General features: G+C 44.3%; 1 pseudogene; it reads right to left on the minus strand.

Moving 5' to 3' along the window:
- Positions 1–14,115, minus strand: part of LOC141243035 (protein transport protein Sec23A-like) — a 52,571-nt pseudogene that overhangs the window by 14,582 nt on the left and 23,874 nt on the right.

Below are 14,115 nucleotides of genomic sequence, written 5' to 3' on the forward strand. Positions count from 1 at the left end.
GATCTACTGAAACCTCAAGACAAAACACCTCTTACTGCCCCGGAGGAGGCTAAAGAAGAAGTGATCCACACTGACTTGGGAGATTTCCCGGCAGATTGGCCTCAAATAGAAGGAGCAGTAATCATTCCAACACTCCAATTCTACGAACAGCCAGAAAATCTTCCACAGCAAGTTGAACCTGTAAGTGCTGCAGAAGAGCCAGCTCAAGAAGTATCCCTGGACGAAGGATCCCCAGTAGGAGCAGAGCAAGAAGGCCCAGCCAATGGTGAACTTGCCAGTCCAGGAGAGAGGTTAAGGCAGTTTTACAACTTAGTCACACGTAGAACTGGTAGAGTAACTGACCATACAGACTCTGATACCACACAAACCACCGCACTACGCAGATCAACACGTAGCACGCGGGGCCAAGCCCCTGCCAGATATAAGCAGTAAAATAGCTAAACTCTGACAAATGTAGATAGTTACCCCTGGAGTATTAAATTGTATTATAGCACTGTATAATTGTATATATTCAGACATATGTATGTCTTTATTAATTTGTGTTTTGCTTATTTACTTCTTTATTTACCTAAGAACTTCGTGGCTGAGGACTATGTGCAGCCCAAAACTGCTTTTGTATATAATTGTGCTCCCTGGAGTGCCCTTCTAGGTGACCTCAGAAGGAAAACCTGTCTGGAGTGGCTCTATTGGAGGTCCAACTCAGGATCTTCATGCCCTGCAGCCACCCCAGGGCTTACGTTGAGGGTTTGGGACAGGGCCCTCAAAACCACCAAGTACTCTACCCTGTGAGATGGACATCCTGTTTGGGAAACTCACCATAGGAGACTTGAACTCTGAGGACACTTTGTATTTGTTATTGTTATGCAATGTTTAAGAAATGTGCCTCCCATAAAGGGAAGATTGTTAATGCATTGTTCATGTTATTATTGTTATTGTTATAAAATGTACTTCAGCCCGGGAGTGCTGAGCTTTACTAGGGGGGAATGTGATGCCCAGCTGCGCTTAGTATCACAGATCCTGGAAGAGTGCTTTGATGGATTCCTCCACAAGAGGCCCCCATAACCATTCATGCATCTCCACCTTCCACCTCAGACCAACAGAGGGAGCCCATTAGGGAGATAAATAGGGAAGGTGGAGCCAGGCAGTTCAGTTCCTGCAGAGTGAGACACAGAAACAGGTCAGTCTGCAGTGGAGCTCAGTGATTCAGCAGTTCCTCTGGAGAGTTCAGTTAGTGCAAGTCTGAATACAGAGTCGAGCTCGTAGCTCAGAATAGGGAGCTTTAGGTGTGCCGGCGCCATAAGATCGGTGAAGAGCGGCAAGCTGCTGTTAGTGTGAGTAGCCTAGTGAGGGCCCGAGTAGGCTGAAGGTGAGTGGAGAGTTAGTACATAGGGGGCAGAGGAGCTTAACTAGCTCACCCCAAAGCAGTTACCGGACACCGGGTCCGAAGCTTACCGGGATATCTATGACCCAGTAAGGCATAACCGGAATCCCTGGAGAACTACAAGTCCCAGGATCGCTAAAGTGCTGATACGTAACAGCCAGGAGACACATAGGCCCCGTAAGCTGGGAGCGTGCACTCCAAGAGAAGGCCCAACCACTACGTCAGCCAACGCAGGACAGAGACAAAGTTAGGCCTAGCTCCAGGCAGGTCAGAAACTTAATACGCAAAGGCAAGAAACAGGAGGCCCTACATCCGCTCATTGGGGAGGATCCTGACATGCACCCTTCACCCTACAGTGCTCCGGGACGTGCCTGAATTTCCATCAGTAAAAGGTACTGAAGTGACTATCGTGTCTGTCCCTGTTCTTGCTCTGACCCGGCTGGGTCTCGCCTGTCCTGCATTCCCCCTTCATACACTGCCCTGAGGCCTAGCTCCACCTGTGGGGAGCTATACCATCGAGCTGCCTTATCACCGGCCTCAGAGGACTGCGCAGCGCTGGTGATTCTCACCAGAAGCCACAGGTGGCGTCACGAACTTTCATAAACTTAACAACCAATAACCCCCTTTTAAGAGAAACCCCAGGGTACGGGCCCGGGAGCCGACCAACGTGACTTCCCCAAGGCAAAGGCCCGGGTACCGAGTCATCCCCATCCCCTGGGCTGGTCAGATACTGGGTGTGACATGCTGCCGCCAACAGCCCAGCGTCCACCGCGGGGAACACGTCACTGATGTCACGCCTCACTTGACGTGATATCAGTGAAGGGTCACGTGATCCCTCTGAGCGGCCAGCGATAGCGCCACTCATAGGCAGAAAAGGCACTGCAAGGTATTTACAAAAACACTTCTGTGCCCCGGGGGCATACATTGGGGGTTCATATAAAGTAGTGGACAACTTCTTTAATAGGCAGCGGTGCCGCACCACAACAATCAGACAATGACGACCTGTATTCTAAGGGCAAGTCTCTAATGTTAAAGTCCCGGACAACCTTTTCAACGTATCTAACCTTTTCTTAAAGGGGAACCGTCATTTTATTTTTCCATAAAAAAGGGAAGGAGGAGGGACGAGCTAGAAATAGCTGAAATCAAAAACAGACATGCCACTGAAAATTTTACTGAAATGGCAGTTGGATATTAAGCTTTATTTAAGAAGCACTCCTCCTCCTCCCTTCAAAGTTTTTATCCTCTTAATATATTACAGTCAGAATATTTTAAAGCACTGTGTACTTACAATTGCTCATTTTGCCTTTCTACCCAGTTAATTCTTCTCCTTTCCATTAGGTCTATGGCATCATGTGATTAAAATCTGGCTAGCTGAATCATTCTAAGGTCTATGTAGAAACAGGAGGTCAATTTTCCCTGCATAAGTCATGAGTCACTGCAAAAGTCCCTGGACAGAGAAGGGATCAGCTGGGTCAGGAGCAGAAGAGGGGAAGGAGTCCTGCAGGGACAAGAGACTTCCTGCTATTGTCATAGAGCAGAGAAAAGAGTAGAATTAACTGGGTAAAAAGGCAAAATGAGCAATCGTAAGTACACAGTGCTATATAATATGATGATTGTAATATATTAAGAGGATAGAAACTTTGAAGGGAGGAGGAGTGCTTCTTTAACTAAAGTTTAGCTATTACTCTTTATATATATCAAAAAATAAAATAACAAAAGTAATTACAAACATAGCATTCCCTTAACTTTACTCATTGTTGCAGAAATGTTGCTATATGTAACATTATTTAAAGAGAGATTCTCACTCTAGACCAGAGGTCCCCAACCTTTTTTGCACCAGGGACCGGCTTTAAGCAAGACCAGTTTTCCATGGCCCGGTGGGGGTGGGGGCGGGGCTTTGGTCATATGGGGGTGGGGTTATGGAGGGGTGGAGCTGTATGGGGAGGATGCTGGCGGGACCTCGGTGTACAGCGCTGCTAAGTAGCAGCATTGTACATTGAGCGTCAGTGTATACAGCGCTGCTGCTTAGCAGCGCTACACACTGAACACCGGTACCGGGAGCCGCGTCACTGAAGCCAGTCTGCTGCCCCAGCACGCCCCACATAACATGTTCTGCCGGGGGCGTGTCAGTGAGGAGAGCCTGCCGCCCCACCCCGTCAGGAACACACCATGCTGTGCAGGAGGGCCGCGTCACTAAGACCCGCCCCGTGACGTACAACAGGTACCATGCTGTGCTGTGGAGGGCTGCGTCACTAAGACCCGCCCGACGCCCCACCCCGTCCTGCATAATGTTCTCTGCCAGGAGCTGCGAGCTGTCACGGCTATGGCAGAAAACATTATAAATCCACACAGAGCGAGCTCTGACCAGGCGCAGGGCCGCGGAGCTAGCGGTCAGCGGCGCCGCGGACCGGCTGAAAAACCCCAACGGCCCGGTCCTGGTCCGCGGACCGGCGGTTGGGGACCTCTGCTCTAGACAGTAAAGCTGTGGCTAGACAGTCTTTTTCCATGACACAGATTGAGCGGCCAAATATTCTACGCTGCAGCATAATGCCGGTGAGTGTGGCTGTACTGCGACAAGACTACTGTATCAAGCTAATAGTAAGGACCAGTTGGATTTTTTGTGATTTGTTAGTTGTGGTACATCCGCATTACGCTGCAATTTAGCAGCCACACAAAGCAAAATTTGTCCATATGACCCGTGCAGTGGGCAAAATCGCCATCTACCCAAGCCTTATTGCTTATCCACAAGCATGCTCGACATGTGCAGACATCTCTTTATTTATTCTTAACCTTCATGTGATGCCTATGAGCTGCCCCGCCAGGCAGGAAGAGGGGTTCCCATTACAGAGATAGTTGAAGGTCCTGTGGACCTGCCATCAATGTCTGGTGAAAATACCTGTTAAAGGGAACTTGTCAGCTGATTCATGCTGCCAAAACCGCCTACCTTACAAGACTGACATGATGCAGAATAGACCTGTCAATCTAGCCAGAGAAACCTGAGAGGACATGCCTCTTGGACTAATCACCTTGTCCTCGTCCATGTTTTATACTATGTTATTCTTTTAGAGTAAAACATATGTTTGTAGTGCAGTAGCTGGTCTGGGACTCGTGCTGCCGGGGCGGTGGGCAGCATGTATCAGCTCACAGGTTCCCTTTAATACACTAAAATATTATTCACTGGACGAATAAAAAAAATCACAGATCTGCATAAATACTGACCTGTCCCCAGCCATACATATTGCTATGAGTCTGGGAAGGGTTCACTTATGAGAAAGCAGAAAGCGTGCCTGGAAAATAAAACAAAAGTAGATTAGAAGTCCAATATAGTATTTTATAATCATGTGTTTTCTTGGGTATCATTATCTGTGAAAAAGTGTCAAGTTAAAGCACAAAGCGTGGGTCAGATAATAATATACATGTCTAGCAATCAGGAGGAAGATGTTCGCCTTGCTTCCTTCTTTCATGTTCTACACGATTCTTACATATATAGACAGTTTTTTGTTATCCATTCACAAGATATTATTCATTATATTGCTCATCACTGGCCGTTCTGTCACCTCTTTCCCCAACTTAATTAACCATCCCCCATCCCCCAAACTGACCTACAAACTGAGTTGTGGTGGCAATAAAACCTGAATTATTATAGATAGTCGGATCCTGTAATTCTCTGCTTCCTGCAAATGGAAAAAATGTTTAATTTAATTTAAAAAAATGCCCCTAGTGCCATATGTGGAGGCAGGGAAGGGTTTTTTCCCCTAATATAGAGCTATATGTGGTCTAGAGCAGCAAATCAGGGGGACGATCACTGTAAAAGATGAGAGCCGGCAGCACCATTTTATTTTAACCCATTCACCCCCTGGCGATTTTCCGTTTTCGTTTTATCCTCCCTTTCTTCCAGGAGCCATAACTTTTTTTTAACTTTTATTCTGCCACATAGTGTACTGGAAAACGGGGAAAACAATTCCAAGTGCAGTGAAATTGCACCTCCACAATGTTTTTTGCTTTTTTTTATTTACCATGTTCAATATATGGTAAAACTGATCTGGCAATTTACTTCTCTAGGTCAATACGAGTGCATAGATACCAAACATGTACTGAATATAAAAATACCAGAAATATGGACAATACCAGGGACCATAATCCCAAAAAGTAGATGGAGAACTCCCAATACAGTTAGGAAACAAAAAGACGAAAAATGGAGTATGTTGACCTCAAAATATATATGAAATAGTAAAAAAAGCCTATTTAATTAAAAATGTAATTTTATTGAAAAAGTCAAAAGAATTAACAGGCAACATTACAATAAGTAATCAGACCAAAAATTAGTAGTAGGTCACATGGTGAGGACACAAAAAATGTGATAACGTGAAAGACACCTAAATGTCATAGGTAATGGGGTAGCAAAAGAAGATTTAGTAAAATTGATGGCTTAAAGTTAGTCATCCACAAATAAAAATTCATTCAAAAGATCTGAATGTAGTAATATGGTATAGCCACTAGATGGCACCCAAGTACAATTGTGTACAAAAACCCATTTAAATAGGGGCCAGTAGCACAGTAAGGGCAGGGACACACTGCCGTATTTCACATCCGAGGATGGCATGGTAAACCTCGTACTGGCCGGCACCGCTCCTGACCTAAGCTTGACAGCTACATAGAAATCCATCATGCTGTCATACTCAGGTCAGTCCATTCAGTGCAATGCGATCATCATCGCACGAGTTATACGGCCCGTGTGTCCCTGCCCTGAGGAAGGAAATCAAATGACACGGGCCATTTTAAGAGAGATATAAAACGTTTTCATTTTTCAGGATATGGGGCTGGGTGAGGGCTTATTTTTTGAGACCTGAGCTTTAATAAAATATTGCCATGACTAATTACAATATTGTTTTTAGAACAGAAAAAAAACCTGGGTACAAAATGGCATAAAAAGTTACAGTTTTATTTAGTTAATCTGTAACTAACTTCCATTAATATATCCATAATATAAATATAATGCATGACAAGAAAGTGCAATGTGCTGGAAGAAAAACGCAGTCCACCTGCAAGGGCATATCATACCCCAGCTACAAAGAGTCCATATACATAGTGCGGTATCTTTCCAGAGATATACTGGCTAGAATAAGGCTATATATTCCAAGTGGAGCGCAGAAAAATGTATAACCCAAACCCAGGTTCACCAGATGCTTATCACAATTGTATATGGGGTCCAGGGGGACGCGGGGGACAGGTGGCAAAGGTGTCTCCTCTATCTATTAACTTTTTATGCCATTTTGTGCTCATGGTCTTTTCTGGTCTAGATGCTATATGAGTAGTCTACTCTGTCTGACCCTGGATTTACCGGGGTCTCCGCCATTGTTTCTTTAAGATATGTTGGTCATTGTTTGTACATAGAATCACAATGTTGTGTTGCGTTTTGAGCTTTTTTCCCGTTACGCCGTTTACCTATCAGATTATTTTGTTATATTTTGATAGATAGGACATTTCTGAACGTAGTGATACCAAATTTGTGTATTTTTTCTTTGTGTTATTTTTAATGGGGTAAAGCGGGGGTGATTTGAACTTTTGTTTTATATTCTTTAAAACTTTTTTTTTACTTTATTTAATATTTCCCTTAGGAATCGTGAAGCTGCGATCGTCCGATCGGCTGCGCTATACATAGAAGGGCTGTATATACTGCTGTGTATAGCAGAAATCTACCACGGGCCGGCATTCACAGGAGGATGATGACAGGCACGGGGGTGATGTGGGCTCTAAAAAAGACAGGCACGTCAAATATGATGTGGTCTCTCAAAAGAAAATGGTTTTGTTAATTTTTTTGGGGGGGGGGAATTGCTGATTAACTCTTAATTTTTTTCTTTGTTGGGAAGTTAGAAGAGTTATGTTTCAAAAATGATGCTGATGTAAAGTGGACATGTGGGAAATATTATTTATTAATTATTTTTAGTGCTATCACTATCTGTTTTTAGGGCATAAAGATTCAAATTTCGAAAATTGCTAATTTTTCAAAATTGTCATCAAATTTAATTATTTTAAAATAAATAAATGCAAATCATATCAACCTAAATTTACCACTAGCATGAAGTACAATGTGTCACAAAAAAAGTCTCAGAATCACCGGGATCTGTTGACGCGTTCCAGATCATTAACTCATGAAGTGACAGTGGTCAGAACTGAAACATTTGGCTTGGTCAATAAGATGAAATCAGGCTTTGGGGTGAATGGGTTAAATAAGATACCTACTATTAATTTCATCCCTTCTCCTAGTCTATTTGTAAACCACAACAGAATAAAAACATAGCTACACATCAAAGGATTATATCATTGTGGTCACATTATATGTAAATCTTGATCACGTGTATATAAAACCCAAACTTTTGCTCTACACAAGTTTTAGCCAATCATGGAAAAAAGCTTCAAAGTAAGAGGCTTTCAAAAATAGAAATGTTAATAGTTTATTTTTATCAATTAACACAATGTAAAGTGAATAAACTTAAAATGAAATGATTATTTGGTGTCACCGCCCTTTACCTTCAAAACAATATCAATTCTTCTAAATACACTTGCACAAAATCAGAAGTTTTGAAGGATTATAGTTAATTGTATAACTAACCAATTATACCAAACAGGTGATAATGATCATACTTTCTATGTATAGGGTGAAAGAAAATCATTAACTGAAACAGAGATAGCTGTATAAGAGTCTTAACACTGGGTGAGGAATAGCCAACAAAGGTGAGGTTGTGGAAAACAGTTTCATGTCACAGGTCATACACCATAGTAAGATTGAACACAGCAACAAGACACAAGGTAATTATACTGCATCAGCAACCCTTAAAGAGGTTGTCCACTAATTTTACATCCTAAGAATAGGTCATCAATGTCAGATCCGACACGGGACCAACACCTGGCTCCCCCACCGATCAGCTGTTAGTGGTGGGCGGCGATGGCCGCCAGCCAGAAGTACTCACTTGCAGAGCTGCTCCATCTACTTGTCATGACTGGTGCTTGTACTGCACATCTGCCTCCTATTGATTTGAATAGGAGGAGGATATGCAGAACCCTGCAGCAGCCACTACAAGTAGATGGTGAAGCTTGGCAAGTGAGTACATCCGGCCGGCGGCCATCGCTGCCACCGATAACTGATCGGCAGGGCTGCCGGGTGTCGGACCTTGGCCAATCAGACATTGATGACCTACCCTAAGGGTAGGCCATCAATGTTAATGTAGTGGACAACCTATTTAATGCAAACTAAGTGATGGCACCCCTCTCCCCTCGCCTTGCTTTGTACTTAAGATCTCTCCCAGGCAAAGATTTCAAAAGAGTCAGATTTAAGAATGTGCGGATCAAGCTCTTTTGAAGAAGCACCAAGAATTTGGTCACCATAGGCGCAGTGGTCAGCCTAGAAAACTTAGTGTAGCAGGTGAAAAACACATTATGATTGCTTATATCCCTTCAAAATCTGAAGATGTCCAGCAGTGCCATCAGAGAAGAACAGACAGTGGGACCCGGCTTTTTGCCGGCACCAGTTGTCACGTAGATGATGTTTTATGCAATCTTCCAGTAGGAGAATATATACAAGTTTGTGTATTTTATACAAATTCTGACATTTGTGAATCGGAATGTGCTGGGATTGATTCCTGGCCGGGAGCACATGGATATTCTGAAAAAAATCCTTGCTCCAGCAAAACAGGTGAATGATTCCAAAAATAAGACACAGTACTTGTGACCGTTATAGGGATTGGAGTCTTAAGAATTATAAAGGAAATAAAACAGTGTTTTTTTCTGACACAATATAGTTGTAACTACTATCAGGTAGTGGATGTAATTAGGAAACATTTCTTGATTTTACATACAGATCCTGTCCTTACACAAATATAGAAAATGGCTGTAAATTTGTATCCAAAAGAGGTTTAACAATCAGCAATAATGTGTCTCCAAGCAACAGGTTCCTTTTTTTAATTGTGTAAGAAAATACAATTGTAATAAAACAATTTTGAGGCTTAAGTACACAAAACAGTACTGCTCATATGTGAATGCCATATGGATGCCATATAGATTCATCTGAAAATTGTGCTAGTAAGTTCATTGTCTACCTGATAAACAGTGAAGCCATAACATATACTGTATGTTGGTCCATCAAGGTCATTGTGTAAATGGATAGAGGAGCAGATTTACAATGTCCAAAATCCCACAAGAAGTGTGGCAGGAGCATGAAGACACATTATGCCACCCCACAACTTACATCAATCCTTGGAGTAGGACCAATGTGACATTGTTTCTTGAAGGCCTCTTTACCAACACGGTCCAGATGGAGACTGGAGGCTGGAGTGAAGCAACAGAGGCTGGAATTGTGGTCTATTCTCTATCGGTGAGTCCCGCTTTTATCCTGGACGCAATGATAGCTGCAGACTATGGGCTTCATACAGCTGTCAAAATCCACTCCAAACCTGACATTGTCAAGTCAAAAGGATGCAAAAAACATGTAGGAACCTTGGAAAAACGCTTAAAACTATCTTCAAATCACTTCAAAAACTGAGTTAGATCTGAAAATCTTATCCAAAAAAATACATGGAATATTGATTTCTCTAAAAAAAAAAAAAAAAAAAAAAAAACATACTGGATTTTTCTGCAACACAGAAAGTCTCTGTGAACATCCCCATAACGCACACTAAGTGATGGCATCTCCACCCCTCGCCTTGCACTTCAGCAATGAAAATGATATCAAAAGTAGGCTATGAAAAAGTAGGGGCCTGATCCTGGTATAGAGTGAGGAGTAATTGCCCATGCAATGTGACTGCCTTTACAATGTTATGAAAACTTAGATGACTGTATGTCCTTAAAGGAGATGTCTGGGAATATGGTATTGCTCATCTATGAATAGGTCCTCCATATCAGAAGGATGGGGGTCCACTTTCCAGCACCCCCAGTAATCAGCTGTTATCAGCTACTAGGAATTTATCTTCAGAACCTCAAAGCACGTTCTACACATTGAATGTAGTTGATATGTTCAACTCCTTTCTATGTCTACATCTGGCTTCGGCCTGACCTTGTAAGAGCTGATCGGTGGGGGTGCCTTAAGTTGGACCACCCACCCTTCTATGATCATTAATATCATGTGCCCAGACAACTCATTTTAGTGTATTTCTCCCTGTTAAAGCCTTATATTTATATCAGCACTTACTTGGCTTCCTCCATGTTCTGTATCAACGTAACGAGGCATGGGGAAACGAGAGTAAAGGATCTCCTGTCCATCATCAACAGGGGCCTGAAGCAAATGTCGGAAATTCTCATACTCAGGCATATCTTGATAGCCTGCTTTCCTCCACTGTGCAATAGTCTAGATTAAACCAGGACAAGGAGATAACTAAAAATATTAACAATATGAATTAAACACAAAACTGATAAATGCAAAAATATTCCATTAGTGCATATGACAAGAGTCAAACTTACCTCACCATGATAAATAAGTGTGAAGACACAGGGTCAGTGGGTGCTCTCGTCCACTGGCCCAGCCGCCTTTAGAAAGACAACATGGACCAGGGCTCATCCCCAACTGAACGCCCGAACTCCTCAACCGTGCGCGGAACACAACACAACCGTTAAGGCTTTATTGGATCCCCAACAACTAACAGCATATAACACATAACCAGCACAGCACAAATTGTAACAGGCAACAGCGTCTCACCCTTCCGCTGGCTCCCCAGGGTTTTAGATTCTTCGTATCTCAGATCTTCCAGGACTATGTACTCCAAACCAGTGGTCCCCTTCTTTTGGCAGGCACCCGCCCAGAGAGAAATAATGCCGGAGTTGGGAACTGAGACAGCACGGCAAAGTCTGTAACCAGGTGACCGAAATGTCCCAACCTGGGTTGCGTCCTAGGCGGTCATTGTTCTCCCATTCGATTCCGAAGATCCTAAATTAGCTGTCTGTCTTCAATCTAGTGCACCTGCTGTCGGGACCGACATTCCTAGGCTGAGGGCAGTAGGCAAAAATCTCCCGGTCAACTGAACAGTCCTCCTGATATACCCTCAGCCCTCATTGCAGGATACCGGGGACTTCACAATTGGTGGAATAAGATTGTCTTTTCATTGGCTGGATCTCAAGTCCCATATAACCATTTTTGGTCGTATTTCAGTGCAGGCAAGGGAGAGCCACATACTGGTTGATATAGTCTTACAATGGAATGCTAGTAGGAGACATTTGGTTTGCAAGTTATGACATTAGAACAATGGTGGCTGAGGCAATTTACATAGAGTCAACAATCCACATGGTAATACAATGGCATTCTAACAGGATTAAATTCATAATTGCATTACCTAGGTCAATATTACCAACATCAACAAGACTCTAGAAACAATGGGTATACAAAATAGTGTCCAGCTAGATTGTAAGAACTTAACCCATGAGTGGCATATTAAGAGTTCGCCACAAAATACCAAATTGTCCGGATAAATAAGAAATCATCCTATGTTGTATATAAAAGGGGTCCATTGCGTTACATTCCTCCCCCTTCTTATTTAGCCAGACATGATAGGCTTCCGATCATCCTTCTCCACCTGTCGGGACAGTCCATCCGCAGTTCCATGGTTCTTGCCTTGTTTATGTGCAATGGAGAAATTGTAGGATTGTAACGCCAGACTCCACCTAAGCAATCGCCCGTTGTCCCCAGCAGTGCGGTTTAGCCAACTCAATGGATTGTGGTCAGTGAGGACTGTAAATTCATTGCCAAAATGGTAGGGCTGCCATTTTTATTAGGGCCCAGACTATGGCCAGGCATTCCTTTTCTATGGTGGCGTAGGCCCTCTCTCAGTCCAACAGTTTCCGGGAGAGAGAAACTATCGGATGTTCCTCGCCGTCAGCCCCCACTTGGCTAAGTACCGCTCCTAGTCCTGTGTCTGATGCATCGGTTTGGACAATGAACCTACGTTGGAAGTCAGGCGCAGTCAGAACTGGGCTCTGGGCTAGCCGGTCTTTCAACTGGAGGATCGTAACTTCACATTCTGGGGTCCAGATAAGGTTGCGGGCATATTTTTTCGTTGTGAGGTCGGTGAGCGGTTTTGCTACAGTGCTGTAATTGGGGATAAATTTTCTATAATAGTTTGCGGTGCCCAAAAATGCGCGGACCTGTTTATGGTTGACTGGGCGCGGCCACTGGGTAATTGCTTCTACCTTTGCTGGTTCTGGACGAATGCACCCACTTCCCACCCGATGTCCCAGGTATAACACCTCGGCCATCCCCATTTGGCATTTGTCAGGTCGGATGGTGAGCTGGGCTTTGGCTACCCTTTGCAGCACCTGGGACACGTTCTGAAGATGCTCTTCCCAGGTGTCGCTGAAGATAGCGATGTCATCCACCTGACATCCCTCTAGTAAATGGTCCACCATCCTTTGGAAGGTAGCCGGGGCATTCTTCATCCCAAAAGGCATGCTGGTGAACTCATATAGGCCAAAAGGGGTTATGAAAGCTGATTTCTATTGAGCCTCTCTTGTGAGTGGGATCTGCCAGTATCCCTTGCTCAGATCAAGGGTGGATATAAACCGAGATCCCTCCAACCGATCTAGTAGTTCATCCACCCGGGGCATGGGGTAGGCATCTGTAACTGTGATCTCATTGAGCCGTCTATAGTCCACACAGAAACGAGTACTCTTGTCCTTTTTTGGCACCAGCACAGCACTGGCAGCCCATGGGCTTTGGGAGGGGACTATGACTCCCATGTTTAACATGTCATCCACCTCGGCCTTCATCATTGTCAACACCGGTGGTGTCACTCGGTAGGCAGGTTGGCGTAGTGGAGTGGATACCCCTGTGTTGACATGATGCCGGACCAGAGGTGTTCGACCAGGCAAGCTCGTGAACAGGGATTCATAGGGGCTGAGTACGTCTGATAACTGTTGCTTCTGTGATGGACACAGCTGTTCCCCCAGTGATACATCTTTTACCCCCATGTCCCTTTTGAAGTCCACTAATAGGTCTGGGATCTGGTGTATATCAGGGTCATCTAAATCGGGACAAAAAACTGCTAAGTTGGTGACCTCTCTCTCCTCATAAGCTTTTAGCCTGTTAACATGGTAGGTACGCTCACGAACCCCTGCTCAGTCCAAGGCCACGGTGTAGTTAGTATTGCCACATTTCCTGGTAATGGTAAATGGACCCGCCCACATGACTTGCAGTTTGTTTTTTCGTACCGGTACGAGTACTAGGACCTTCTGTCCACAGGCAAATTTTCGGAGTCGGGCAGCACGGTCATAACATTGTTTTTGCCTTTCCTGAGCCGCTTCTAAGTTCCCGTGGGCTAATGCCATGAGGTGCCTCATCCTTTCCCTAAATTTTTGAACATAATCTAGGATGGGAACCTCTTCTGTGGGGAAGGTGCCCTCCCAACTTTCTCGTACCAGCTCTAAGGGGCCCCGTACTTTTCGGCCGTACAGCAATTCGAAAGGGGAGAACCCAGTGGAGTCCTGTGGCACCTCCCGGTAAGCAAAAAGGAGCTGCTGCAGGTTTTTCTCCCAGTCCCCTCCCTTGGCCTCTACATAATGGCTAATGAGCTGTTTCAGGGTTCCATTGAAGCGCTCACACAATCCATTCATTTCAGGATGATAGGGGGTTGTGCGCATGGGGCGGACTCCATGTTTCTCCCAGAGGGTCTGAATCAGTTTGCTTTGGAACTGTGGCCCCTGGTCAGTTAATACTTCCTGTGGAAACCCTACTCGGCTAAAGATGTCCAGTAAAG

This window comes from Phyllobates terribilis, unplaced genomic scaffold (assembly GCF_046119375.1).
Source record: "Phyllobates terribilis strain yellow unplaced genomic scaffold, ASM4611937v1 Scaffold_1100__1_contigs__length_419211, whole genome shotgun sequence".
Taxonomy (NCBI): Eukaryota; Metazoa; Chordata; class Amphibia; order Anura; family Dendrobatidae; genus Phyllobates; species Phyllobates terribilis.